Here is a 26,554-nt window from a genome sequence, read left to right as displayed (position 1 = left end):
TAAATAGCAATTGTTTTTTGCTTTGATCTGAAACTCCACAGGAGGGACTTCTCCTTCCCAGATTGATCCTTTTTAAAAAAATTTTATTTTGGGGGGCAAGATTGATTTTTTTTTTTTTTTTTGCGATGGCAAACTTGGCCATCTTTTACCTCATTTCTTACCTAGCTTTAAATGGGTATTGTCGCAGACCCACCGGACCAGGGAAAAACCTCAGTGTAAAAAGGACAAGGTCACCCACTGCACCTGGGCCGTCCGCAGTCATCCTGACCTAAGTCTTGCCCATAGACTTGGGAAGGGAGGCTGACAAAAACACCTCTCCCCCTTAGCCATTCCCCAATCAATGGGGAAATTTGTTGTTGTTGTAGTTAGTAGCTATGAATATTTCCAGAAACTACCATCCAGTCAATATCGCAACTGCCACTGGATCATCGAGCCAGGTGAGGTTGTGCCTCCAGGATCCCATGCCCTCGTATGTGGTCATTCTGCCCGACCCTATTTGGGGTTTCTTGGCAGAGACCCTGGAATCTTTTGCCATTTCCTCCTCTCGTGGGTCCCGGATGAGGAACCGCCAGGAAACATCTGAGGCTGGATCCGAAGCGATATTTCTGACTTCAAGCACCTAGTTGACCCTGGGCAATGTTTTCAAAATGAATTAAAAAGTGATGCAACTTAGATAATGCTAATTTATGGTTTTCTAGGTCATTTCTATTGAAGTTTGGTAAAGACGGTGGATGAAGCGGAAAATTTTAGGTTCAAGTCTCACTTCTAGCATAGAGTTGCTGCGGTCATTTATTCCGCTTCAGGTCCGGGCCCCTGGACGATCTTGTGGATAGAGGCTGGAGTTAGGAAGAGCTGAGTTCAAAACCAGCCTCAGACACTTAACTTCCCTGCCTCAGTTTCCTCCTCTGTAAAACGAGCTGCAGGAAAGGCCAAGCAAGCCACAAACCTCGGGAAGCGTGGGTGAACTCCCCCTCCCCCCTCCCCCCGCGCCATGACGATCCCAGGGCGCGTCCCGCCCGCAGAACGTGCCCCATTGCACAGGGCTGGGACTGACCGCAGCAATCCTCCCCCATTTCACAGAGGAGGAAACAGACCCAGGGAGGGTCAGTGATTTAAGATGCAAGCATTGTATTGTAGTTAGAAGGGGGCTCAGAGGCCAGACAGTCTTATCTGGTCAGGAAACGGCGAGAGGGATAAGGAGATAATAGAATCAGGGGGGTAGAGGCCAGGGAGACCCAGCCTCGCCGAGCGCAGACCGAGAGGTGGGGGCGGCGGGGCGGAGGCTCTCACGCCCCGCCCCACTCGCCCCGCCCCGCCCCGCCCCAGGCGCCACATCATCAGGGGACTCCTTGTTCCCCGCTCAGCCCAGCGGCAGCGGTAGCCGGACCCGCAGCCGCTGGAGCGCGGCTTCGGCGCATGCGTACAGGGCCCCGGAGAGGCTCTCGGAGGGAAAGGGGCGGGAGGGTCGGAGTCGGGCGCGAGCGCGGGCGGGGCGGGACGGGGCGGGGCTGCGCGCGGCCAGGCCGGGCCCCGGGGCGGGTCGAGGCGGGAGGGGCGCGCGTGTTCGACGCACGCGGCCGGGGTGGGGCGGGGGCGCGCGGCGCGCTCGCGCTCTCCGGCAGCCTGCACTGGCCGAGCCGGGAGCTGTCACGGCGGAGCGGGTGGGGGCCGCAGCCAGGCCACGCCGACTCCCCCCGGGGCCTTGACCGCTGCCCCCAGCGAGCGCCGCCTGGGCAGGTGAGGATGGAGGGAAGGTCGCGGCTCGTGCGGGGGCGGGGCCGGCCCCCCCAGCGCCTGCCAGGTAGGGCCGGGGAGGGAAACTGAGGCCGGCGGGGGGTGGGGTGCTGTTAGGGAGCCACTGAACTCAGCCCCGACGGGGAAACTGAGGCCCACGGGCCCGAGGGGTCCAGGTCACATCCCTCCCATAAGGGGGACTTCGGGGACCATCACGTCCAGAAGGGGAAACTGAGGCCGGGAGAGGCTACATGACCTGCACGGGGCGCTGGGTTCGAATCCCGGCCCTGCCCTTAGGAGCTGCGATTTTCTGGGCCTCCCTTTCCACTTCTCTCAGACCCTTTCCTGCGCCCGATCGTGTTCACGCTGTGATTGTAACCTCAGTTTCCTCTTCTGTTGCTTGATTGGAGTCAGTGGGGTTAGGTGACTTGGCCAGGGTCACAGCCAGCAAGAGTCTGAGGCTGGATTGGAACCCAGGTCCTGCTTCCAGGGCTGAGCTCCATCCATGGTAGCACTCCCCCTCCCCCCACCTGTCACTTGGTGAGGAGGACTTAGGCTCTAAGGAGCAGAACTTGAATTCTCACTTTAACCCTGGGCTTCCAAGTCCAGCCCTTTCCTCCAGGGCCTGCTGGGGCCTCAGTCTCCCCATCTGTGGCATAAAGAGACTGTGCCCCCTTTGCCTTTTCCTGGGGTGGGGAGTGACCATCTCAGCCCCTCTGTGCCCGGGCCCCCTGCGGAGAAGGGATGCAGAGTGACCTTCTCTGAGCAGAGAGGTCCCCGTTACAGAAGGGAGACCCCGGGTCCTGCAGGGAGGGCCGCCGATGGTTCTGTAGAAAGGCGCCCACTGGACGGGGCCCCTCTGCCTCCTGCAGAAGGAGTCCCTGAGTTCAACAGGAGGTCTGACCGGGCCCCTCCCTGCCTGGAGACGTGGCCGGTTGGCTTGACCTGGCTCGAGGCCTGAGGGTTACCTGAGCTCTCCTCCCAGTTTGGTTGGAGCACAAGCCACCCCAAGGCTCACCCGCCTCACCTGGCCCGGCTGGGTCTGCTGGGAAGAGCCCTTCGTGTGGGAGACAGAAAGTCATGGGCTCATTGGTTCTGCAGTTGGCAAGGTCTGGGGGCTTCCCTGCCAGCCCAAATCAGAGGCAGAGCTGGCTTTCCTCCCTGGGCTTCCGGAGGGCCCTTGGCTAGGCCACCTGAATGGGACTGGCCCCCCTCGTGTGGCCAAGACTTAGGTCCCAGAGGCTCATGGAAGCAGGCAGCGCCAAGGGGCCTTCAGAGTTGTGTTGGTGCTTGGGGAGACACAGAACATAACTCTTTTTTTTTTCCCCAATTATATATAAAGCTAGCTTTCAATTTTCATTTTTGTAAGATTTTTAAGTTCCAAATTTTTCTTTTCTCCCTCTTCATTACCTCCATCCTTCCCAAGACAGCAAGCAATCTGTTATATATGTACAATGCTTTTAAACATTTCCATATTAGTCATGTTGTGAAAGAAAAATTGGAACAAAAGGGAAAAACCATGAGAAAGAAAAAGCAAACAGATAGTTTAAAAAGGGTGAAAATAATAGGCTTCGATCAGCATTTAGAATTCATCGTTCTCTCTCTGGATGCAAATAGCATTTTCCATCCCTCGTCTATTGGAATTGTATTGGATTAATGTTTGGCTGAGAAGAGCTAAGTCTATCATACGGACTCTTTTTCTTTAAAAAAAAAAAACAAAAACTTTTTCTTTTCTCTAATTTTTTCATCACCAGAATTCCTTCCAGTGGCCATTCCCTCTCCCAGAGAGCTATCTGATATAACAAATTCTATTTTTTAAAGAAAAAAAGAGACAAAAAAAAATCAGCAAAACTGATCGATCCTTCAAGAGTCTGAAAACATAGCATTGTGTCATAGCTCCAGCCCTTCCGCCAGTAAAGGCGTGGGCTCCCCTTTAAGTCTTGGACTTTATTTTGTGGCTCAGTAGTTATGTAACATTCTCATTTTTCCTCCTCTTGTGCATTTGAAGAATCACAAAACAACTCTTGACAGACTCTAGGCTCTGGGTCAGCACGGAGGCTGCTGGGTTGGGAGTCAAAAGATCTGGTTTCAAATGTCACCCCTGTTGCTTACTATTCTTGTGACAAGGGGCAGATCACTTCCTTTTTCTGGGCCCCTTTTCTTGAAATCGATCGGCCTGGACCCAATGATCCGTCATCCACAATAATTCAATGTACATTTATTAAGCTCTTTGGATGGACTAGGGATTAAAAAGGTAACAATAACTGAACTGACATTCTCTTTGGGGTGATAACAGAGTGTGCACAGAGAAATAATGTCCAGAAAACTTTGAGCAAGAGTACTAAGCTTGGAGAACTGGAAATGTTGCTTTTTTTTTTTTTTTTTCCTTTATATTTCCTGGACTTAGCAAAATGCCTGGTATGCAGTAGGTGCCTAATGAATGTTGAACGAGTGATTTTGGAGATTATGCAAGGAAGTCTTCATAGAAGAGGTGCCACTTGAGCAGAATGGAGGGGGTTGTTATTCTAGATAATTTTTTTTAAAATTTTTTATTTAATAATTACTTTATGTTGACACTCGTTTCTGTTCCGATTTTTTTTCCCCTCCCTCCCTCCACCCCCTCCCCTAGATGGCAAGCAGCCCTTTATATGTTGGATATGTTGCAGTATATCCTAGATACAATATATGTTTGCAGAACCGAACAGTTCTCTTGTTGCATAGGGAGAATTGGATTCAGAAGGTATAAATAACCCGGGAAGAAAAACAAAAATGCAGATAGTTCACATTCGTTTCCCAGTGTTCTTTCTTTGGGTGTAGCTGCTTTTGTCCGTCATTTATCAATTGAAACTCAGGTCTCTTTGTCAAAGAAATCCACTTCCATCAAAATATGTCCTCATACAATATCGTTGTCGAAGTGTATAATGATCTCCTGGTTCTGCTCATTTCACTTAGCATCAGTTCATGTAGGTCTCTCCAAGCCTCTCTGTATTCATCCTGCTGGTCATTTCTTACAGAACAATAATATTCCATAACATTCATATACCACAATTTACCCAGCCATTCTCCAATTGATGGGCATCCATTCATTTTCCAGTTTCTGGCCACTACAAACAGGGCTGCTACAAACATTTTGGATCCCTTTCCCTTCTTTAGTATTTCTTTGGGATATAAGCCCAATAGAAACACTGCTGGATCAAAGGGTATGCACAGTTTGATAACTTTTTGGGCATAATTCCAGATTGCTCTCCAGAATGGTTGGATTCGTTCACAACTCCACCAACAATGCATCAGTGTCCCAGTTTTCCCGCATCCCCTCCAACATTCATCATTATTTTTTCCTGTCATCTTAGCCAATCTGACAGGTGTGTAGTGGTATCTCAGAGTTGTCTTAATTTGCATTTCTCTGATCAATAATGATTTGGAACACTCTTTCATATGAGTGGTAATAGTTTCAATTTCATCCTCTGAAAATTGTCTGTTCATATGCTTTGACCATTTATCAATTGGAGAATGGCTTGATTTCTTATAAATTTGAGTCAGTTCTCTATATATTTTGGAAATGAGGCCTTTATCAGAACCTTTAACTGTGAAAATGTTTTCCCAGTTTGTTGCTTCCCTTCTAATCTTGTTTGCATTAGTTTTATTTGTACAGAGGCTTTTTAATTTGATGTAATCGAAATTTTCTATGTGATCAGTAATGGTCTCTAGTTCATCTTTGGTCACAAATTTCTTTCTCCTCCACAAGTCTGAGAGATAAACTATTCTATGTTCCTCTAATTTATTTATAATCTCGTTCTTTATGCCTAGGTCATAGACCCATTTTGATCTTATCTTGGTATATGGTGTTAAGTGTGGGTCCATGCCTAATTTCTGCCATACTAATTTCCAATTATCCCAGCAGTTTTTATCAAATAATGAATTCTTTTCCCAGAAGTTAGGGGCTTTGGGTTTGTCAAACACTAGATTGCTATAATTGACTATTCTGTCTTGTGAGCCTAGCCTTTTCCACTGATCTACTAATCTATTCTAGATAATTGATGTGAATACCTGGAAGTCGCCAGGTAGCCCAGTGGATAAGTATTCTCTAGACCATATCTGCCAAAAAAATCATTAACTTACAACTCCCCATCTAAGTGTTTGTCATTAGTAGTTAGCCAGAGGACATAATTTAGAGTAAAGGTATTTAATGAAAGGTATAATAATAATAAAAAAGTATCGCTAAAATATTTTCCCCATAAACTTAGAGCATATTTTCCCACAGATTCCCATACCATCAATCAATACATTGATATTTATATCTCATTCATATATATGTATATATACATGTAAAACTAAAACATAATATAATATATTATATAAAACTAAAAAGAGTAGGGAATACATGGAAGAGGTATACACAGAGAGAGCATGTTTGGCAGGGATATATAATGTGGTTTTGCTTACACATGTAGCCAAGATACCTGCACAACAGGACAAGTCGTACCACCAGTGCTTCTGGAGCCCTGCCGTATCCTGGCTGTGCTCCCACTGGGTGTGCTCCCCACTGGTCTCCCCTGAGCGCGATGTCTTTGGCCCATATGGCTTTTCACTTGAACCACTTCAGGATGGTTCAGCTGGTTGTGAAATTTCCAGTAAACATGGTCTGGCCTGGACGCCACACAGCTATGGAACTTTTCCTTGCCTAGTTCCACTGAAATTTTTGGCTATGGAACTGGTCTCTTCCAGGTGAGAAGAGTGTGCTCTATTGGGTTCTTTTCATTTAGAAGCAAAGACTTTTCATTTAGAAAAATAGCTGAAATGCAAATTAAGACAACTCTGAAGTATCGCTTCACACTTCTCAGAGTGGCTAAAATGACAGGAAAAGATAATGATGAATGCTGGAGGGGATGTGGGAAAATTGAGATTCTTACCTGTACCTGCCCTGTAATGAGAGTGGAGAGAATGTAATGAGAGACTAATTTGAGACATGCTATTGATATAAAATTGACAAGACTTAGCAACTGATCAGGGATGAAGGAAAGAAGATCTGGGAATAATTTCTGGGTGTTTGGGTGCCCTTTGGACTTTGCATGGGAAGTTTGTAGGTGGGGCACATCCTTGTGTAATGTGATACCTGGAGGACATTTAGGAGGTGAGCTCCAGGAAGCACTTAATGTGTGACTGACATGCAGGAAAGAGGTCAGGGCTGGATATATGGATTCAGAAATCAGTAGATGAAACTTGAATCCTTGGGAGCTGATAGTCTCCAGAGAGATAATGTAGTGCAAAGAGAAGAGCATCAGGACAAATTGCTGAGGAACTCTAGCTCTCACAGGACGGGAAATGGATGATGATCGTCAGCAAAGGAGCCTGGCTGGGTACAGTCAGACCGCAAATGTCCCTTCCAGTTTTCAGTCTGTTTTTGCATGAAGGTAAACAAGTTGTTGATCAGATCAGTCGATTCAATTCTCCTTTTTTGTACAGGATGATGACTGAATAAGAGCTATTTGAACCTTATTCAGTCATCATCCCATACAAATGAAGAGAATTTAATTTGACCCTTTCTTTTAAAATATTCTACAAGCTTATTTAGATCTCCTTCCTGTTCTACCCTTTTCCTATTTTAGTTTTTTCTGGGATCCCGAGAAAAAAAGAAATCAGTGTAACCAGAGTTTTGACAAAGATATGAAACTGACTGCAGAATTTTAGAGCCGGATAGTGGCTATTCAGGCCGATCTGTTTTCCAAAAGGCATGCCCAAACAGTGGACTTTTGCTTTTAGATTTAATTTGAATAATCATAATATCATATAATATTTATGATATTAATTGCTAGTATTAACAAAATTTAGGAAAATCAAACAAATATAGTATATTTGTTTTGCATTTAAGAAAAAAACTTCTTTGATATGTCAGTTTGGATATATTGGATTACTTGCCCAGATAGGGGAGGGGGTAGGGAGAAGGGAGGGAAAAAGTTTAAAACACAAGATTTTGTGAGGGTGAGTGTTGAAAATTATCTTTGTATATATTTTGAAAACAAAAAGCTTTAATTAAAAAAATGTGAGTATGGGAAGTCTATCTCTTCCTTAATTGTAAGGCTCATTATCATTATTAAATTATTATTATTAAAATATGGCTCATAATTTTAAATGGACTAAAAAAAGTCTTGTAGATAACTTTTGCTTTTAAATCAAAATTTTTTTTTGGAAGTAGTTGGTGTTAAATGACGTGTTCAGAATCACACAGTTATTAGATCTCTGAGCCACCTGCATCCAGAGAGAGGACGATGGGGTCTTTGAACACAGGTCTTGTTGATACAGGACTGGTGTTATATGCACTGCTTCACCTAACTGCCCCTAAATTAGCTCTTTCTTGAAATACTATCCTCCCCACTAGAGACTGAACTCTTTTATAACAAAGAAAAACAATTAAGCAAAACCTATGTAAACATGGTGACTGTGTCTGATAAAAATACATATATTGTTTTGCCCCGGACTGGTTACTCACCTGTATTAAGGAGGGACTAGGTTTCACGATCTCTTCTTTAGAGTCCCCATTGGTGTTTCATTTACCTTGGCTTCTTATGACTTAGCTTTTCATTTGTTCTGTTGAAGATTTAGTTTTGGTTCTGTTTATTTTCTGTATTGGTTCATAAAATCTTTCCATGTTTTTCTGAATTATTCATAGTCACCATTTCTTATTATATAGTAATATTGCATTGTATTCATGTGCCACTTTGTTCAGTCTTAGTAAGGAATGTATGACTCATTTAACTGTATATCCAGATAACCCTTCTGGGCTTACAATAATAGCAGTGGTTAGAGCTAAAGGTTTTTTAAAAAAATAATAATAGCTTTTTATTTTTCAAAATATATGCAAAGATAGTTTTCAACATTCACTCTGGCAAAACCTTGTGTTCCAGATTTTTCTCCCTCTCTCACTATCTCCCACCTCCCCTAGACAGCAAATAGTCTGAGATAGGTTAAACCTGTGCAATTCTTCTAAACATATTTTCACAAATTATCATGCTACACAAGAAAATCAGATCAAAAGGGGAAAAAATGAGAAAGAAAAAAACAAGCAAATAATAAAAAAAAGTGAAAAGGCTATGTTGTGATCCACACTCAGTCCCCATGGTCTCGGTGCAGATGGCTCTCTCCATCACAAGACCATTGGAACTGCCTTGAATCATCTAAGAGCCACGTCCGACACAGTTGATCATCTGTGTACAAGGCTATAATTGGTTCTGCTCCCTTCCCTTAGCATCAGTTCACATAAGTTATGAGAGCAGAACCTTTAAGGTGGGTAAAGATGTGATTTTCATTTTGATTCTCACATAACCCTAGTAGGAGTGACTTGCCCTGAGTCCCCAGGCTACCCGGCCTTTTCTCCACGCCGGGAGGAGGCCCTTGCCTCTGAGAACCTGCAGGCCGATGCTTTCCCTGAGTGCTCTGCGGCACTCAGGGAGGAGTGCAGGAGGGATAGGAGCAGAAAGGCTGCCCTGTTGCTCCTTGGTGGCCAGGCAGAGGACCAAAATGACATCTCTGTGCTGGGGCCAAGTCATGGAGGGTCTGAATGTGGCTGATGGGACCAACAGGAGTGGTCTGCCCCACTCAGCACGTGGGGTAGACTCTCTTGGATTTCTTTTGTGCTCCTTTAGTTCTGCTTTGCTCAGAAAGCCTGGCACCTTCTGGGGTACACTATGCTGGGCATCCTACGCCAGCCAGCCACAGCATCCAATCAGTCTTAAAGTTCTTCAGAGAGAGCTAAAGAATGTCCCGGAGTCACTTCTTTGGACCACTTTGTGAGCACTCATCCTGCATGAGTGCTTTTGGCAAGTGTACTTTTGGATTGGAACAGCGTGGCCAGTCCATGGGAGTTACCCTGGACTCTGAAGTCTGAAGGACTGTTTAGTTCAAGAAAGACCTTGGTGTCCAGTGGTGGTGTGGGGGATTAATACCTCTGGGGTGAAGGCTGCCAGGCCTTTTCAGAGTTGCTCATCCACCCTTGGTGTCCACCTCTCACCCCACTCTCACTCATGGCTCCAAGAAGCTTTAAGGAGCATACATCCCACTAAACACCCTTGGAGAATTACATGAAGGAGATCTCCCAAGCCTGTGTGCTTTCCCTTTGTCGTGTAACTTTGGCCTTCTTCTGGCCTGTGTTGCTGTCCCGCTGTTCCTGAAAAGGACCCCAAAGCAGACATAGCCCACTTTATGGGGAGAAAGCTAGGGAAGGAAAAGTATTATTTATTTCCATTTCATACAGAAATATTGGGGCAGCCAAGTGGCTCAATGAATAGATATTTCCTAACTGCATGACCAGGCAAGTCAATTTGCTTCTGTCTGCCTCTGTTTCCTCATCTGTGAAATGGAGAAAATAATGGCACCTACTTCCACAGGTTGTTGTGAGCATTAAACAAGATAATGTATGAAAAGCATTTGGCAAACGAAGGGAGGTTGTAAGAGCTAACGGACCTGTTGGATGACAGTATCCAAACTGGGATCCAACAGGATAGAATGACGGACTAAATCAAATAAGTTTAAATTTTGCTGCTGTTGTTCAGTTATTTCAGTGTTGTGTACCTCTTTGTGACTTCATTTGGGATTTTCCTGGTAGAGACCCTGGAGGGGGTTTGCCATTTTCTTCTCCAGCTCATTTTGCAGAAGAGGAACCTGAGGCAGACAGGTTCAGTGTACTTGTGAGCATTAAATGAGATAATATAGCACAGTACCTGGCACATAGTAATATGAATGTTAGTTAACTATTGTTATTGGTGACAAAACAGTCTGCGTGGTAAAATGACTTTCCAGAGAAAAAGTTGGAACAAAAGTCCTGTCTTTCAACCCCTAAATTCACTATTTGACATTATAGACTTTCTCAGTGCTCGAGATTCCCCCTTTTTAGTGACCCTCTTTTTCTGACCTTGGTGGCCATTATCTTCAAGGTTCAATCCTTAAAACATAGTTTTAGGGAAAGATTTAGTGAAAATGACTGGCAAGACTTAAAATAGCTTTCTTCCCAGGGTTATTTTCATTCTAAACAGTGACAAAGCCTTAAATTCAGTTCACATACCTATAATTTGTATCATTTCAGTCAGCAAAGTTCTGAAAGAAGGTATTTGGAGAAGCCTGAGACCTGAATCCCCCGCAGTCATACCAAGTAGGCCATAGTCTGCTTTTAAAGTGAGCCTTGCCTCTAATTGATCCACTCAGTGTAGTCTGCCTCGCCTCCTTACCCCCAGTCACCTAAGCTATAATTCTTGGGATATTAAAATGGAACTGTTTTGAGTGGTGAGATATAGTAACTGAAAAGAAACATAAGGGAACTTTCATTTTAATCTCAGGTTTGCTAGTAGCAAATATAACTTCAGAAATAATAATTAATCCTTTTATGAAGGATAACAATTTTAGTAGACTTCTCAGCTTTTGGAATTAATGAAATGATTATAATTTAAAAATTAACTCTCTGAAAATATAATAGACATACTAGCAATCTTTGACTTATAATGGTTTCTTTCTTTCTATTCTTTGTCTCTTCCCCCCGTTCTCCTAAGTCTGGCCATAGCTCCTGCACTGTTGGGAAAAAAGTATAGTTTTTCAAGAATCTTGGGTGTAGAAGTAGAGAAGGATGGGATAGCACATGGCTTATTGAACTAAGGATCAGAGTCCCTAAGAAGATGGTCCAACTTAGATCCTTGTCTTAGAATATTTCCCCCCCCACTCTTAGGGAACATTTTATTTTATTGTATTTTCTGAAAGTCTACCAGTTAGAGATTTGGTGAGAGGGAGGAATGGGGCTTTATCAACACTATATAGAGTCAGAGTCAATTAGGATTACTTATCTATCTGACATTTTTTAAAAATGCAGTTTGAGGAGAGTTAAGAAACTAACAGCCATCTTAGAGTAAATTCCTTAAATGAATTCCTCCTCATACCCAATTTAGATCGAGGCATGGAGATAGTAGAAGCTTTGACTGGGAGACTGCAAAAGTGGAGAGGTGGGAGGCCCGAGGGTGTACAGCTACTTGTGTTAACATTTCTTTATCATTCTTCCCCTCAAAGTATATGTGGCTATGTCAGGGACCACCCAAGTGTGGGGACTTGAGGAGAGGAGATACAGATCTATAATGAAAGGTACTAAAGAAAAACTGACTATTGGAAAGTTTTCCCAAAGAGCCAGTTCTGATCCACTAGAAGAAAGGGAGATTTAACATCATTGTATGCTTGGGAAGCACTGAGAGTGATTTGTCCAAAATCTTATAGACCTTATGTGTCAGAGGAACTTGAACATAGATCTTGTGGCTTCAAGATAGTCTCTATCTGTTAGGCCATATTGCATATAGTGGGCATATATTAAACACTTAATGATTGATGGATAATCTCATTTCCTTTTTTTTTTTTTTTAAATTTTGGACCCGGTAACTAGTGTTCTGGATCAAGTGAAGTGTTGTAGCCATGCTGTATTTAGATTTCATTACAACATTTAGTAGACACTCTTATGCTGTCTCTGTGAAGAAGACAAGGTAATGTCCAGAGACATGGTTAGGCAATAGTACTGGGACATAGGATGATAGGAGCCATGGAGCGGTGATTAATGGTAAGGAAGTTTCCTTACCTTGACCTTCCTGACCTTGGCCTTGTCTGCCTGACATTTTTACTACTGACTTCATAAAAATCTTGCTTGTTAAGTTTGTAAACGAAGGGAGGTTGTAAGAGCTAGCTGACATGTTGGATGACAGTATCCAAACTAGAATCCAACAGGATAGAATGATGGACTAATTCAAATAAGTTTAAATTTTGCTGATGCTGTTCATTTATTTCAGTGTTGTTTACCTCTTTGTGACTTCATTTGGGATTTTGCTGGCAGAGATACTGGAGGGGTTTGCCATTTTCTTCTCCAGCTCATTTTACAGATGAGGAACCTGAGGCAGGCAGGTTCAATGTATTTTTGTCCCCATTTTGTAGATGAGGAACTTGAGACAGACAGGTTCAGTGTATTTTTGTCCCCATTTTGTAGATGAGGAACCTGAGGCAGACAGGTTCAGTGTATTTTTGTCCCCATTTTGTAGATGAGGAACCTGAGGCAGACAGGTTCAGTGTACTATTTTTATCTCCATTTTGCAGAAGAGGAACCTGAGGCAGACAGATTATGTCACTCACTCGCCCAGGCTCACTCCTAATAAACACGAGAGACTGTGCCTGAACTCGAAACGTCCTGTGTCCAGGCCCAGTGCCGTGTGCATTGAACCATCTGTCTTTGACTTAATCACAAATGTTTTATGGTTCCATGCCTTCTGACTTCACTGTATTATTCTTTCCTCTAGCTTTTTATTTATTTATTTATTTTGGGCAGAGGAAGAGGAGGAGGAGGAGGGAAAGGAGGAAAAGGAGGATGAAAAGGAGGAAAAGGAGGAGAGAATTGGGGTTAAGTGACTTGCCCAGAGTCACATAGCCAGGAAGTGTTAAGTGTCTGAGGCCAGATTTGAACTCATGTCCTCCTGATTTCAGGGCTGGTGCTCTATCTATTGCACCACTAGCTGTCCCCCCCCCCCCGCCCCCGCATTATTCTTTCCATGGTACCTACCCCATGCTGTCTACTCCATATAGCTTACAAATAAGAATTTAATAATGCCGATTTGTTGTCCAGGAAATGATTATGGAATTACAGTAACCATGACTTCATGAGATTGCAATATAAGAGTTGGAGAGTAAGGGACAAAAAGTATTTTTCTCAAAACATGGTTTTGCCGAGGGCTGGGGCCACTGTGCAGAAAGTGAGCTGGGTCAGGAGAAGGGGCATCTGGGCTGGACCAAACGTCACAAGGAGAAGCCTGAGAATAAGGGGACTCATGATGGAGTCTTGTTTCTGCTGTCAATCATCCCGCCTGGGGGGGGGTATTGCTCTTCCACTTGGTGCCTCAGTTTCCCCAACTGTAAAGTGAGGGAAGTTGGTCTCAGGAGATGGATGTGGAGGTTCTCTCCAGGTTTAAATCAGTGACTCTGGGGTTTGGTTTGGCTCTCAGCACTGCCACTTTATACCTGTGTGACCTGGGATTAATCACTGAAAGCTTTTGAGCCCGGGTATCTTCATTTGTAAAATGAAAAACGTGGAGTTGGGGGACCTCTGAGATACCACCCAGATCTACAAATCTGTGGTCTTGTGGTCAGGAAATAGTGTGTAGTGCCATGGAGCCATGCTGACTATAATGGAGTAAAAATAGAAATTTCAAATACTCCATTATTACCGAAACCAGAACAAAATTCAATTTCCCTGATACGCTGTGATCATTTTCCAATATTTAGGCTTAAATCCAGGTTTTTATGTTGTCTGGAGGCCAATATCACTTTTTTGTGGAAGTTAAATAAATTGGAATGTCAATAGAATCATCTTAAGAATTGTTATTTTATGAAATAGAATCATAGAATTTGTAGCTGGGGGGGAGGCTTATTGATTGTCTAGAACAAGCCCTCATTCTACACTTAGGGAGACTGAGGCCTAGTGGCTTAGGGGCATGTCTGAGCTCACCTGACTAGGAAGTAGCCAGAGTTGGCATTTAGTCCCAGAGAGTAAAACTCCAACTTCGATTCTCCTACAGCACCATGAGTGTCCCCCGCCCCTAGTCCGCATTGTTTTTGAGGGCTGCCAGTGGAAGTGTGCACGTTTAAGAGCGTTCGATGACTTGACCAAAACACACTTTTAATTTTTTTTCCAGATAGAACGTGGTATATTTGGATTAGGATTAGTTTTGTTTTTTAAATGTGCTTTATTGAGGCTTTTAAAAAACATCCTTTTTACTTCTCAACAGCTCCTCCCTCCCTAAAATACACACCAGTCCTTTGTGGTCCGATAAAAAAAGATCAGTCAACAGATTAGCCCTATCTGACAGTGTCTTCCTCATTCCTCCATACTGAGAGGGGGAGGGCACGCGTGTCCTTGTCGGTCTGAAGGAGTGATTAGCTAGCATTCTGCTGTCTTTCAGTGCTATTTTGAAATGAGATAATATCTGCACAATGTTTACTTACCCCATAGCAGGTGATTAATAATACTTGTACCTTCCCCTTTCTTTTTCCTTTATGTTATTTTAGTCATTTTGTAAATTGTTTCCTTGGTTTTGCTTAATTTCTTTGCATCACTTCATACAACTATGGAAGGTGAGTCTGTTCTCTATCACCCTGAGTTCTGAAAGGCTCATTGACCTACAAGTCAGCCTGGTGGATAATTTCTTTGGTGACAGCAGCTCTCGAAGCTCATTGACTCTCTTAGAAATCTTGTGGTTTGCATCATTGTGGGGAGAGAGGCCCCATAACCCCTCCAATCATACTTTAAAGTACTGAAGCAGTTTTATCTCAGCCAGTGAATATCAGCCAAATGCATCTCTCTGCAGGCACTGTGCTGGGGGTACGAGAAATGAAAGACTCTGGGGAGACAAACCTAATTCTGGACCCGAGTTTCCTGAACAAGGAGGAAGTCATTGCAGGGATATAAATGATGGGAACCTCGATGTGACTGTTCTAGCTTAGAATTTTTTTTAGAGAGGGAGGCTAAAGCTGGACTTAGGCTGATATGCTTATTAGGTTTCAAGGGAGCAGATTTCCAAACAATTTAGAGAAGGAGAAGCAGGATTTCATGCTCTGAAATTCTTTTTCTAAATTTTTAATTAAAGCTTTATCTTTTCTTTTCTTTGTTTTTTTCTTTTTCTTCTTTCTTTTTCTTTCTTGTTTCTGCTGTCAGTCATCCCGCCGGGGTCGGGGGGGGGGGGCATCACTCTTCCACTTGGTGCCTCAATTTCCCCAGTTGTAAAGTGAGGGAAGTTGGTCTCAAGAGATGGCTTTGGAGGTTCTCTTCAGGTTTAAATCAATGATCCTGAGGTTTGGTTTGGCTCTTTTTCTTCTTTCTTCTCTTTCTTTCTTTCTTTCTTTCTTTCTTTCTTTTTTTTCCTGAGACAATTGGGACTTGTCCAGGATCTTACAACTAGGAAGTATTAAATGTCTGAGGCCAGATTTGAACTCAGGTCCTCCTGACTTCAGGACTGGTGCTCTATCCACTGCCCCTAAGACTTTTTATTTTCAAAACATATACATGGATAATTTTTCAACATTGACCCTTGCAAAACCTTGTGTTCCAAATTCCTTCCCTTCACCCGACCCCCTCCCTAGATGGCAAGTAATCCAATATATGTTAAACATGCACAATTCTTGTATACATATTTCTACAATTATTGTGCTGCATAAGAAAAATCAGATCAAAAAAGGAAAAAAGAGAAAGAAAACAAAATGCAAGCAAACAACAACAAAAAGAGTAAAAATGCTATGTTGTGGTCCACACTCAGTTCCCACAGTCCTCTCTCTGGGTGCAGATGGCTTTCTTCATCACGAGAACATCAGAACTGATGGCCTGAAATTCAGCTGAAAAAGTTTGCACAGGAGAAATAGAAAGCCTTCAGGAATGGAATTCTAAAGAGGCAGAGGCACTCGGATGAATCTTACTTTGATCTGAACCATAGAGAGGAAGGTTGAATGCAAATTACTCTCTCACTGCCCCCCAGCACATGTACAAAAACCACAGTACAGAAATACATTAATCTCTAAAGGGAAGTAGAAGTAGAAGGGAAGAGCAGAGTATTAGAAGAAATAGGGCCTCCCAGCACACATACAAAAATCACAGTATAGAATTATATTAACCTCAAACGGGAAGTAGAAAAAGATGAGGGAAAAGATGGAGAGAGAAGGGAGAGAGAGAAGGTTATGAGAATAAGTAAGGGAATAATTGAAAACAAAACAGTCTACAATTAGAGAGGAAATAGATTAAGGGGAGATTAAAAGGAAAAAAAGAATTAAAAAATAGAATCAGGTGCAGAGCAGGAAAAAGACAAGATGGGTAATGGAGCAGAAATAGATTTTCACTTTATATATCACCAGTATTACACGCACGCATACACACACACACATACACACACATTTCTTATTTATAATAAGAATAAGGGAGTTGGGGAAAAGAGAGGAAATAGCACAGGAGTACAGAATGGAGGGAAGTTCACTGTTAACAGTCATAACCATGAATGTGAGTGGGATGTACTCACCCATAAAACAGAAGAAAATAGCAGAATAGATTAGAAAGCAAAATTCAGTGATAAGTAGTTTACAAGAAGAAATGCAACTGAAGCATAAAGATTCTCTTTAAAATAAGGGACTAGAGCAAACTTTATTATGCTTCACCTGAACTTAAAAAATGTAGAGATAGCAATTATAATTTCAAATAAGGCTACTATAAATATAGACATGATAAAAAGAGATGAGTTGGGAAATACAGGAAACACAATGTATTTAAAATACCACAGACAGCAAATTAATATTAAATCATAGATATATACACACGTACCAAAACGCATAGCTTCTAAATACTTAAAGGAAATGATAATGGAATTGTAGGAAGAAATAGAGAACTATGATTATCACTATACTCCCTTCAAACTTTGCCCAAAATCACATCACTCCTAAATTGTGGAACTGGGACTGAATCTTTTTTGAGGGGGGATTGAATCTTAGGACCCTCAACTCCAAATCCGTGTTTATGTCAGTCCTGGATGACTTCTGCCTCCTAGAATTCTGTTATAGCCTTTACATTTGATTTGTTCCCTTGATCACTAAAGAATTAAAGTTGTGAGTCATTTAAAAAGGCAGTGGGGAGATACATGTTGAACCTAAGTAGGCTGCACAGGAGGATGTCAGGGGTATTGATGATCAGGAACACACGTAGTCTGGTGAGCAGCATGAAGGTGGAAGAAGAGTGCTCTACTAAGCCAGGTAGTTCAGTGGAGAGAGTCCTGGTCTTGGAGTTAGCAGGATCCCCCTAGTAAGGAGGTTTGATTTGGCCTCAGACACTTCCTAGCTGTGTGACCTTGGGCAAGTGACTTCACTGTTTGTCTCAGTTTCCTCATCTGTAAAATGAACTGGAGAAGGAAGTGGCCAACTACCTCAATATTCTGTCAAGAAAACCCACAATGGGGTCAGGAAAAGTTGGACGTGACTAAAGTAACTCAACAACAAATTGATATTCATACAGCATCAAGAAGAAATCCCAAGGAAGGTTCCTTGGCACATCCATCAGGTAAAGGGTGTCCAGAAGGTTGTGGACTGGATGAGCTAAATGGGCCTTATATGACAGGATGAGAAGGTGCAGACAGGTCACTATATACTGATGTGGGGAAGGAGTAATTATATTGATTAAATTACAATGCCAGGGCTCATCAGTGCACAGAGCACTGGTCCTGGATTCAGGAGGATCTGAGTTCAAATCCTGCCTCAGACACTTAACACTTAATTAGTTCTGTGATCCTGGACAAGTCATTTAACTCCAGTTGCCTTGCAAACAAAACAAATTACAATTCTATATTGAAATAAAAAAGGTTTTATGTTGGACTTCAAAGGGAGCTAGGGCCCTGAAATGGAACTTTTTTTCTGGTTATACTTGTACATTTGTTGTTGTTGTTGTTGTTTTTAACACATTTCCTTATGAATCATGTTGGAGGAGAAAAATCAGAACAAAAGGGAAAAACCATGAGAGAAAAAAAAAAAAACAGAAGGAAAAGGAAAAAAATAAGTGAACATAGCATATTTTGATTTATCAGTCTCCATATTTCTCTCTCTGGCTGTAGATGATGTTTTCCTTCCAAAGTTTATATAAAATAAACACACAAATACAAGATAGTTTGAGATGGAAGAAAGTACCAAGAGCTGGAGAACAGAATCTAGACAGAAAATAACATGTGAGCTGAGCTTTGGAGGGAATTAAAGATGCTAGGAAGTAGAGGTGAGAAGAGAGTTGCAGGGGCAGAGCTTGAAGGCCATGGAAGCAAAGGCACAGAGGTGGGAGATGGAGCCTCATGGGAACAACCAGCAAGGAAGCCAGAGCCATGGGAAGGGGGAGGAGAAAATAAGTAGAAAGTGAGGGTTTGGAGGACTTTTATGTGCCAGATAGGAGAGTTTGTGTTTTGCCTGGTCCTGTGTTTGAGGAAAACATACTTCATCTTCATCCATTCTCATCTCCATATTCTCCCTCAGTCTAAACATCCAATTCTATAATCCAAATCTATAATATATCTTGTTTGCACCCCCTCCTATCCACTCACAAAGCTTCCCTTGCCCTAGTTCAGGTCTTTATCACTTTTCCCCTGCATTCTGCCTCCAGGCTCTCCCCACTTCAATCTTTCTCCATATGGCATCATGAATCCATGGAAGTTAATATAAAGGGCTGGAAAGAACTTGATGGGGAGAAAGCTGGCCCTCCTCCCCAACTCTTTCCAAAAAAAAAAAAAAAAGATTGTTCACCAGAGAAAGGTCACCTTATTCTATATGTTGATTTAGCTATATCCTTTCATTGTTGTTATTGTTGTTTCAGTCTTGTGACCTCATTTGGGATTTTTTTTAGCAAAAATACTGGAGTAGTAGATTGTCATTTCTTTTTCCAGCTCATTTTACAGATGGGGAGATTGAGGCCAACAGGGTGAAGTGACTTGCCCACAGTCACACAGTTTGTCAATATTTTGAACTATGAAACAGGAGTCTTCTTGACTCCAAGGCCAGCATTCCATATAATGTGCTACCTCATTCCCATCTTTCAGTTGTCTATAATATATTGGTGTTAGAATCATTCTTTCTATTGGAAAATAAGTAGATGCCCATCAAATGGGGAATGGTTGAATAAGCTGTGGTATATGAAGATAATGGAATATTATTGTTCTATAAAAAATGATCAACAAACTGATTTTGGAAAGGATTGGAAAGATTTTCATGAACTGATGCTGAGCAAAGCAAGCAGAACCAGGAAAACATTGTACACGATAACAGCAAGATTGTGTGATGATTAACTGTGAAAGACGTGGTTCTTCTCAGTGGTTCGGTGATTCAAAGCAATCCCAATAGACTTTGGACAGGAAATGCCATCTGCATCAAAAAGAACTGTGGAGATTCAATGGAAATCAACTCATGCTGTATTCACTTCTCCTTTTCTGTTTTTTTTTTTTTTTTCCTTCTTCTTCTGTGGTGTTTCCCTTTTGTTCTGATTTAGTAAGTAATTAAAATTATTTTTTATTTAAAAATTTTAATTTTATTATTAAATCTATTAAAAATAAATAAATTTACTAAAGACAAAAACAGAACACCTCCACCACCACCACCACCAAAAAAAAAAAAAAAATCATTCTTTCATTCTTTCTTTCCTTTCCAAATGGCTATAAGCTCTTTGCTGGCCTGGCTCCAGTTCTTGAGCCTCACAGGTGAGGGTGAGGTCCTTGTGGATTATCAGATCCAGATAAGAGAGGTGTAAACAAGCTTGGGGAAAGCTGGCAATGAAGAGGGGACAGTTGAGGGGAAAGAGAAACGTTTTCCAGTATTACTTAATCTTCTACTTTGGACTCAGTGAAAGCAAATGAGTGTAAATAGTCATAAAGATTAATGGGAAGTCCCAAGGTTTAATGTCCAGAAGATGACGTTACTTTCTCCATTTCCTTCTTTTTTCCACCCTTTAAAATGTGGAAACTTTTAAAAACATTCCATCAGGAAATTTCTCTCTCATAACATTTTTATTTTTTTATTTTTTTTTAAGTCCTAGAACTGTATTGGTGTTTTGTATTAGCTAAAGCCTCCCTCATGGTATTCTTGTGTCTTGGTTCTCATGATGAAGCTTCTTTTCCTGTTCTCTCTCTCTGGCTGTTCTTTCCCAGGCTTTCATATATATTGACTTTTGTTGCAGTAACTAATATACATGAAATATATAAATATATATCCTAAGCTCCATGATGGCTTTCTCATTCTGCCCCGGGTATGGGTGACCATCAAGGCTCTTTGCCCTTCTCTCTCCCCATTACATTTTGTCCTCGGCCTCTCATTCACGGTTTCTCTACACATGACTCCTATCAACAGTCACAGCTCTAACCTCTGTCTTGTTCTTGATTTCCCAGTTTGCAGCTGACACCTTGGTCTTTCCAAAACAGAATTCTTCCGGGGACTTATTTGAACCCATCGTTTGCACTGCTGTTCTCCTTGTCACTTCTAAGTAATGATTTTGGATGCTTCCTTTTCTCTTAAAATCTACGTTCAAGGGGCAGCTGGGCAGTGGATAGAGCCCCAGCCCTGAAGACAGGAGGACCTGAGTTTAAATGTGGCCTCAGACACTTAACACTTTCTGGCTGTGTGACCCTGGGCAAGTCACTTAACCCCAATTGCCTTAGCAAAACAATAACAACAAACTCACGTCCAGTCAAACTCCAGTCTTGGCTTCTATTTTAAAATACCTGTTGCCTCTGACTCCATGCTCTGGCCCAGCTCTGGCCCTGGCCTGAAGAAGGCCCCCAGGTCTTATACTTTTTCAGCTGGCCTTCCTGTGGACACTCCAGTGCCTTGCTGTGTAGTCAGGACTTACCATACAGATGTATGGGCCAAATTGTGCCTCTTCAGGATTAGAAGTTTACAGATTCCAGAAATCAAGCATTACAGGGAGGCCAACTTGACCTGTAATGCTTCATATCACAACGCTTAATCAAATGAGCAGAACAGCTTTTGCAGTGACTAATATACTCGAGAGGCTCATTGAAAACCAGACATGGTATGTCTCTTTCTAAAATGGATTAGATATTGTATTAGGGGATAGGAACTTGAAGGTAGCTTCCTCGTGGTTTCCCTAATTAAAAAAAAATTAAAGTCCAATTATCTTTATATACTAAATAAAACTATGTGTAATATTGTGGAAAGAACATTGAATTTGGTGTCAGGAAATGTGGAGTCAATATTTGAACCCAATCGAATCCAGATCTCCTGATAGCAAGGTTAGTGTTCTCATAATATTACTGATGTGCCCTTGGCTGGCCAGGTCATTTCATCTCTCAAAGGCAGTTTCCTTCCTCATTTACAAAATGATCTGACAGAAAATTGTTAACATCAATATTAATATCTGTTCTGTCTCAATATTTTCCTCACAATGTCAGAATTTCAGCGACATCCTTAGTATCCCCACACTTAAGATAGTCTATGATAGGTCTATGAGGTTGAGCCTTTTCTTGTCTCACTCTAAGACCTTTGATTGTAAATGAAGCCAGTTTGAGCCAGAAAGCAGCCTCTGATGTCCTTACCCCTTCCATAGGGATTCATGGCTTCCTTTTACCTTTTATGGGTAAAACAGCCAGAATGTTGTGGTTTTCATTTAGGGGATTGCCTATGGTAGCTGGGATTTTATAACTGGTCTTGCTGTCTTATCCTTCTTCCTTCCCTCTTCTCCTAGAGCATAAGAGCTTTTCCCTTTTAGTTGGCTGGTGGGATATCCCTGGAAAAGGAGGGGAATTTTGCTACTCTGTTATTTCAATTAAACATGCTCTATTCCCCAACTTATGGCTTTGATTTGTGAACTCTCAGTTTCAGCTCTGGATCTTGTAATTTTCTTCTGGTTCTAATGAATGCCATTCTGTTAAAAGAACAGTAACAATTTGAGACAGAATGTAGTTCTAAAATTCCCATTGATTTTGGAAGATGATAGAAATATTTAATATAGATTAAAATATAATTATGCTCAACTATAAGTTGCTACTAACAACAGCAGTATCAATAATCTAAAGAGGTGTGGATGTACTACCTGCCTTAAATGACTAATATCAGGAAAAATGCTTTGCAAACCATTGAGTACTCTAAATTTATATGGTTTGAGACTAATTTTTCCTCCTTGAGTTTACACTGGTATAGGTGATTCCCAGCAAGGAAACATTCTTCCCAACACAGATTAGATTAGTACCTGACCTGCAATTTAGAGAGTTGGCTGGGTCTTGAGAAATTAAGTAATTAATCCCGGGCCCTAGACCAATGGTTCTCAAAGTATGGTCCAGAGAGTCCTGGGAATCTCTGAAATCCTTTCAGAGAGTCTACAAACTCATAATTAGTTTTTATTTTTAATGTGATCAATATCTATAACTATAAACCACATAAACAAAAACTCTTTGGACAGATCCTCATCCTCATTCATTTTTAATAGAATAAAGATATTGCGAACAAAAGTCTGAGGACCGCTTTCCTAGACCCAGGATGCATTTAACATAGGATTCAACTACACTGCTAGGTCTTCCTGACTCAAAGATCAGAGTAGAACAAAGAATTGAAAAATCACTTAAAGCTAGGCATATTTTAATTTGGTATATAAACTCAGTGAGAGTAGGGATTGTTTCCTTATTTGTATTTGGAGCCCCTGTGCCTGACAAAAGAGGTACTTAATAACTGTTTATTGATGAATCATGAAGATAGATGTAGCAAACATTAAACTTAACCTCATATTAAATGGATAGTAAATTTTAGTATTTTTTTCTTTTAAAAAAATTTCAATACATGTAAAGATAGTTTTCAACATTCATTTTTGTAAGATTCTGCGTTCTCAATTTTTCTCTTCCTTCATTACCCTCTTTTTCAAGACAACAGGCAATCTGATATAGGTTAAATATGTGTAAATATGTTCTTTAAAACATATTTCTTTATTTGTCATTTCATAATATTTTTCAATGAAATTACATGACTGAAAATGTTTGTATAGGCAGTTAACATTGGCCTTTTAAAACTCTTTCTGCTTCAAGAAATTTTACACACACACACAAACTCACATATAAAAGAATTAAGAGTATCTTATATTTCCCCTTGGAACAATAATTCCCCTTCTCCAAAGTCTGGCGGATCAATAGGGCCCCTTACTGGGATGGATGTAGTAAATCACAAATGAGTCAAGGAAAGCAATAGTTACAGGAAATGTCTGATGAAAAGTACGTTTTTAGAGTTGGGAGGTCAATAAAGACTTTCGTCATCCAGGCCAATTGGTGATGCTGCAGCCCAGCGTCGGGACAAGAGCCAGGTACCTTTGGGTCCATTATTGAGAAAGAGAGGAGAGCCCAGCATGTGATGCTGAAGATGCAGAGTAGCCTACCCTGGGGATAGGGGCATGGGATTTGGCTGAATCTGGGTGGGTGTGGTTGAGGGGCAGACATTTGAACTTGAACTTGGCATTGAGAGTGTGAAGGCCCCACCTTCCTGCACCCTGGTAGGTTAGAGCTCAGCCTTGGTCCGGGCAGAGCCTCAGCATTCGGGCAGAGGAGGAGCATGATGATTGGAAGGGGTGTGAAACAGACAATCTAGAGTGCCAAGGTCGTTGAGTAACCTGAGGCTGTGTACATGCAGTTCATCTATCTGTCCATAGTTTGTACTCCAGGATTCCCTTGAACTGTAGTTAACATAGTGATTGTACCCAAACTGGGTATGCACATGCTGTGCTAAGGGGACACAGCCGGGAAAGTAATGGGGGGTAATCCCGGCCTCCCAGGGGCGTGGCCACTTATAAAAAGAGGATGCCCTTTTATTCCTGTGGATGGTGGCAGAGCACCCAGAAGCCTTTGTAGAGATCTACCTGAGATAACCTTCAGTGTGGAATATGTCCTGAGAGTGGATGCCTCTCTATCATATTCCTAGAGAAAGAACAGCAATTTGGAGGACTTCTGCTTCCTCGAAGCAGAAGGAAATTGCCTTCAGAGGGACAGGGAGAAGAGAAGGCATTGTGTGGGATGAGAAATCCCCTAAAAATAAGCAGAGGCACAGTATCTGTCACACTGATGTGACCAGAGAACATTGTGAGACTTGAAAAATATTGACAGAAGCCATAGATACTGATCTGGGAGGGATGGATGAAATTTGACAGCCAAATAGTTGGAATTAAGCCATATGAAAAATCACTGCTCATAGTAAGTATTAATTAATACATATTATATCTTTTGGAGGGGAAAATATCCTTAGCACTAGAATTTATTTCATGGCTCCTTTAACATCATACAGAGCACAGCTTGGGAAAGAATGGGAAGATCATTGGATTGGGGACTAGGAGACTTGGCTTGGCTTTAGGTTTAGATGCTGCCAAAGACTTTGGGGAAATAACATCACCCCTCTGGATGTTTTTCTCATCTATAAAGTAATAAATTATGTAAATATTTGAAATATGTCAGTCTTAGAAATGATAGGATATGCTGATCTTGATTCATATACCTTAAGTGTGACAAATTAGAAGCAGTGTGGTGTATGATGGATAGAAGATTCCTACTCCCCAAGGCAGCAAATTCAGCTTTGGTTTCTTTTTAACATTGGGATCATAGGCACAGAATTTAACTTCTTTGAGACTCATTTTCCTTGTTTGTAAAAAGCGGGGTATTTGAACTTAATAACCTCTTAAGTTTTGCCCAGCAATAAATCTATGATCTTATAAAATGATTTCCTTCCATCTTTTCATAAATAGATTTATCTATATCAACTTAATTATAGTGTTGTGTTATATGATGGGTTGTTTTGATAAAAGGAGTTGCTAGAAGATTTTTTTTTAAATATGATTTTGCCTTATTTTGACCATTTAATTATATTATCCCATTGGTTTCACTTTTCCTCCAGCTTGGGAAAGTTATTCTAGAAATTTATTTTAAGTTCATTAAAGGGCAGGTTTTATATTTTGGGTTGCATAATGAAGAGAATTTGCATTTTCAGAAAGACAGAATCAAGTCTGTCTGAATGACATATCCTATGAATAATTTCTGACCTCATTCACAATTGTGGCTAAGCTATGTGACTTGATTCCTTAAGAACTGATTAGATACTGAGGGAAAACCACAAGAGATACTCAGTGAGTTTTGTTCTGATTGAAATGGTTTTACATAAGAAAATATGCCTTAAATATTTTGCATGAGACCACTTATGTCTCTTTTTAAACTGACTTATGCATTTGATAGCTATTTACTACTTTCACTGCAAAGCTAAATTTACACAGGTCCAGAGCTGGTCATTTAGTTTAAAAAAAAAACAACATACAGATCGTGTTGCCCCAAGAAACCCTAATCATTGAATTTTTTCCCTCAATGGTATTTTATTTTTCCAAATATATGTTAAAATAGTTTTTTTTTTTTCCTTTTTTCTTTCTTTTTTCTTTTTTCTTTTTTTTTGGTGTGAAATTTGAAGTTAAGTGTTTACAGTTGGATTTTAACTCAGGTCTTCCTGACTTCAGGACCAGTGCTCTGGTAAGCCATCTAGTTGCCCCTGAGATATTTTCAATATTCATTTTTGTAAAACTTTGTGTTCTAGATTTTTCTCCCTCCTTTCTCTTCCTTTTCCCCTCCCCAAGGCAGCAAGCAATCTCTTATAGATTATGTGTGCAATTTTAAAAAATACATATTTCCATCTTTGTCATGTTGTGCAAGAAAAATCAAACCAAAAAGGAAAAAAAAACAGAAGAAGGAAAAAAAAAAAAAGGTGAAAATACTATGCTTCGATCCACATTCAGTCTCTACAATTCTCTCTGATATGGTGATTTCCAGAAAGGAGACACAATCTGTCACTGAGACCAAATTCAAAATACTAGCATCACAGAATAAACCTGATTTGTATTCTTCAGGCATTGGAAAAGCCCAATCAGCTCCATGCTATGATGAGAATTCCAAGTCTATTGGGATTGTCTTGGATCATCTCATTATAACATGTACTTTTTAAGTATGCTAAGAAAAATCACTTAATTTTAGATGCATGCTGCATTTCTTTCTTTCTCAAATGCTTCTTCACTTTCCTTAATTCAATCACAAAAATTACAAATTTGAAATTTGGTATAATCATCTTTAACTTTAGTTTAAAGTAAAAAATAACTTTAAAGTAAAAAATACTTTGTATTCTAATTGTATGGATAAGATAGTTGGTGAATCTTTTAGTTTAATCTTACTTTGTAAAATATGGTATTTAAATATTATTATTTCTAGAACCAAGTTCGGTTGATTTTATTTTAATGGGTGTTTTT

General features: G+C 41.1%; 1 protein-coding gene across 4 annotated transcripts in view; it reads left to right on the top strand.

Moving 5' to 3' along the window:
- The first annotated feature begins 1,616 nt into the window (after positions 1-1,616).
- The window catches only part of SLC41A2 (solute carrier family 41 member 2), a 133,306-nt gene continuing 108,368 nt past the window's right edge, over positions 1,617-26,554 (top strand). Inside the window, exon 1 of one of the 4 annotated variants that reach the window (XM_051961325.1) lies at positions 1,617-1,801. The gene's annotated coding sequence lies outside the window, so the exon portion shown is untranslated. Of the gene's footprint in view, positions 1,802-24,125; positions 24,474-26,554 lie in introns of those variants that run through there. The other 3 variants (XM_051961323.1, XM_051961322.1, XM_051961324.1) reach the window with 3 other exon arrangements.

Source organism: Antechinus flavipes, chromosome 5 (assembly GCF_016432865.1).
Source record: "Antechinus flavipes isolate AdamAnt ecotype Samford, QLD, Australia chromosome 5, AdamAnt_v2, whole genome shotgun sequence".
NCBI classification, from domain to species: Eukaryota; Metazoa; Chordata; class Mammalia; order Dasyuromorphia; family Dasyuridae; genus Antechinus; species Antechinus flavipes.
The sequence above is the reverse complement of the archived record's forward strand: the minus strand, read 5'-3'. Positions and strand labels throughout refer to the sequence as shown.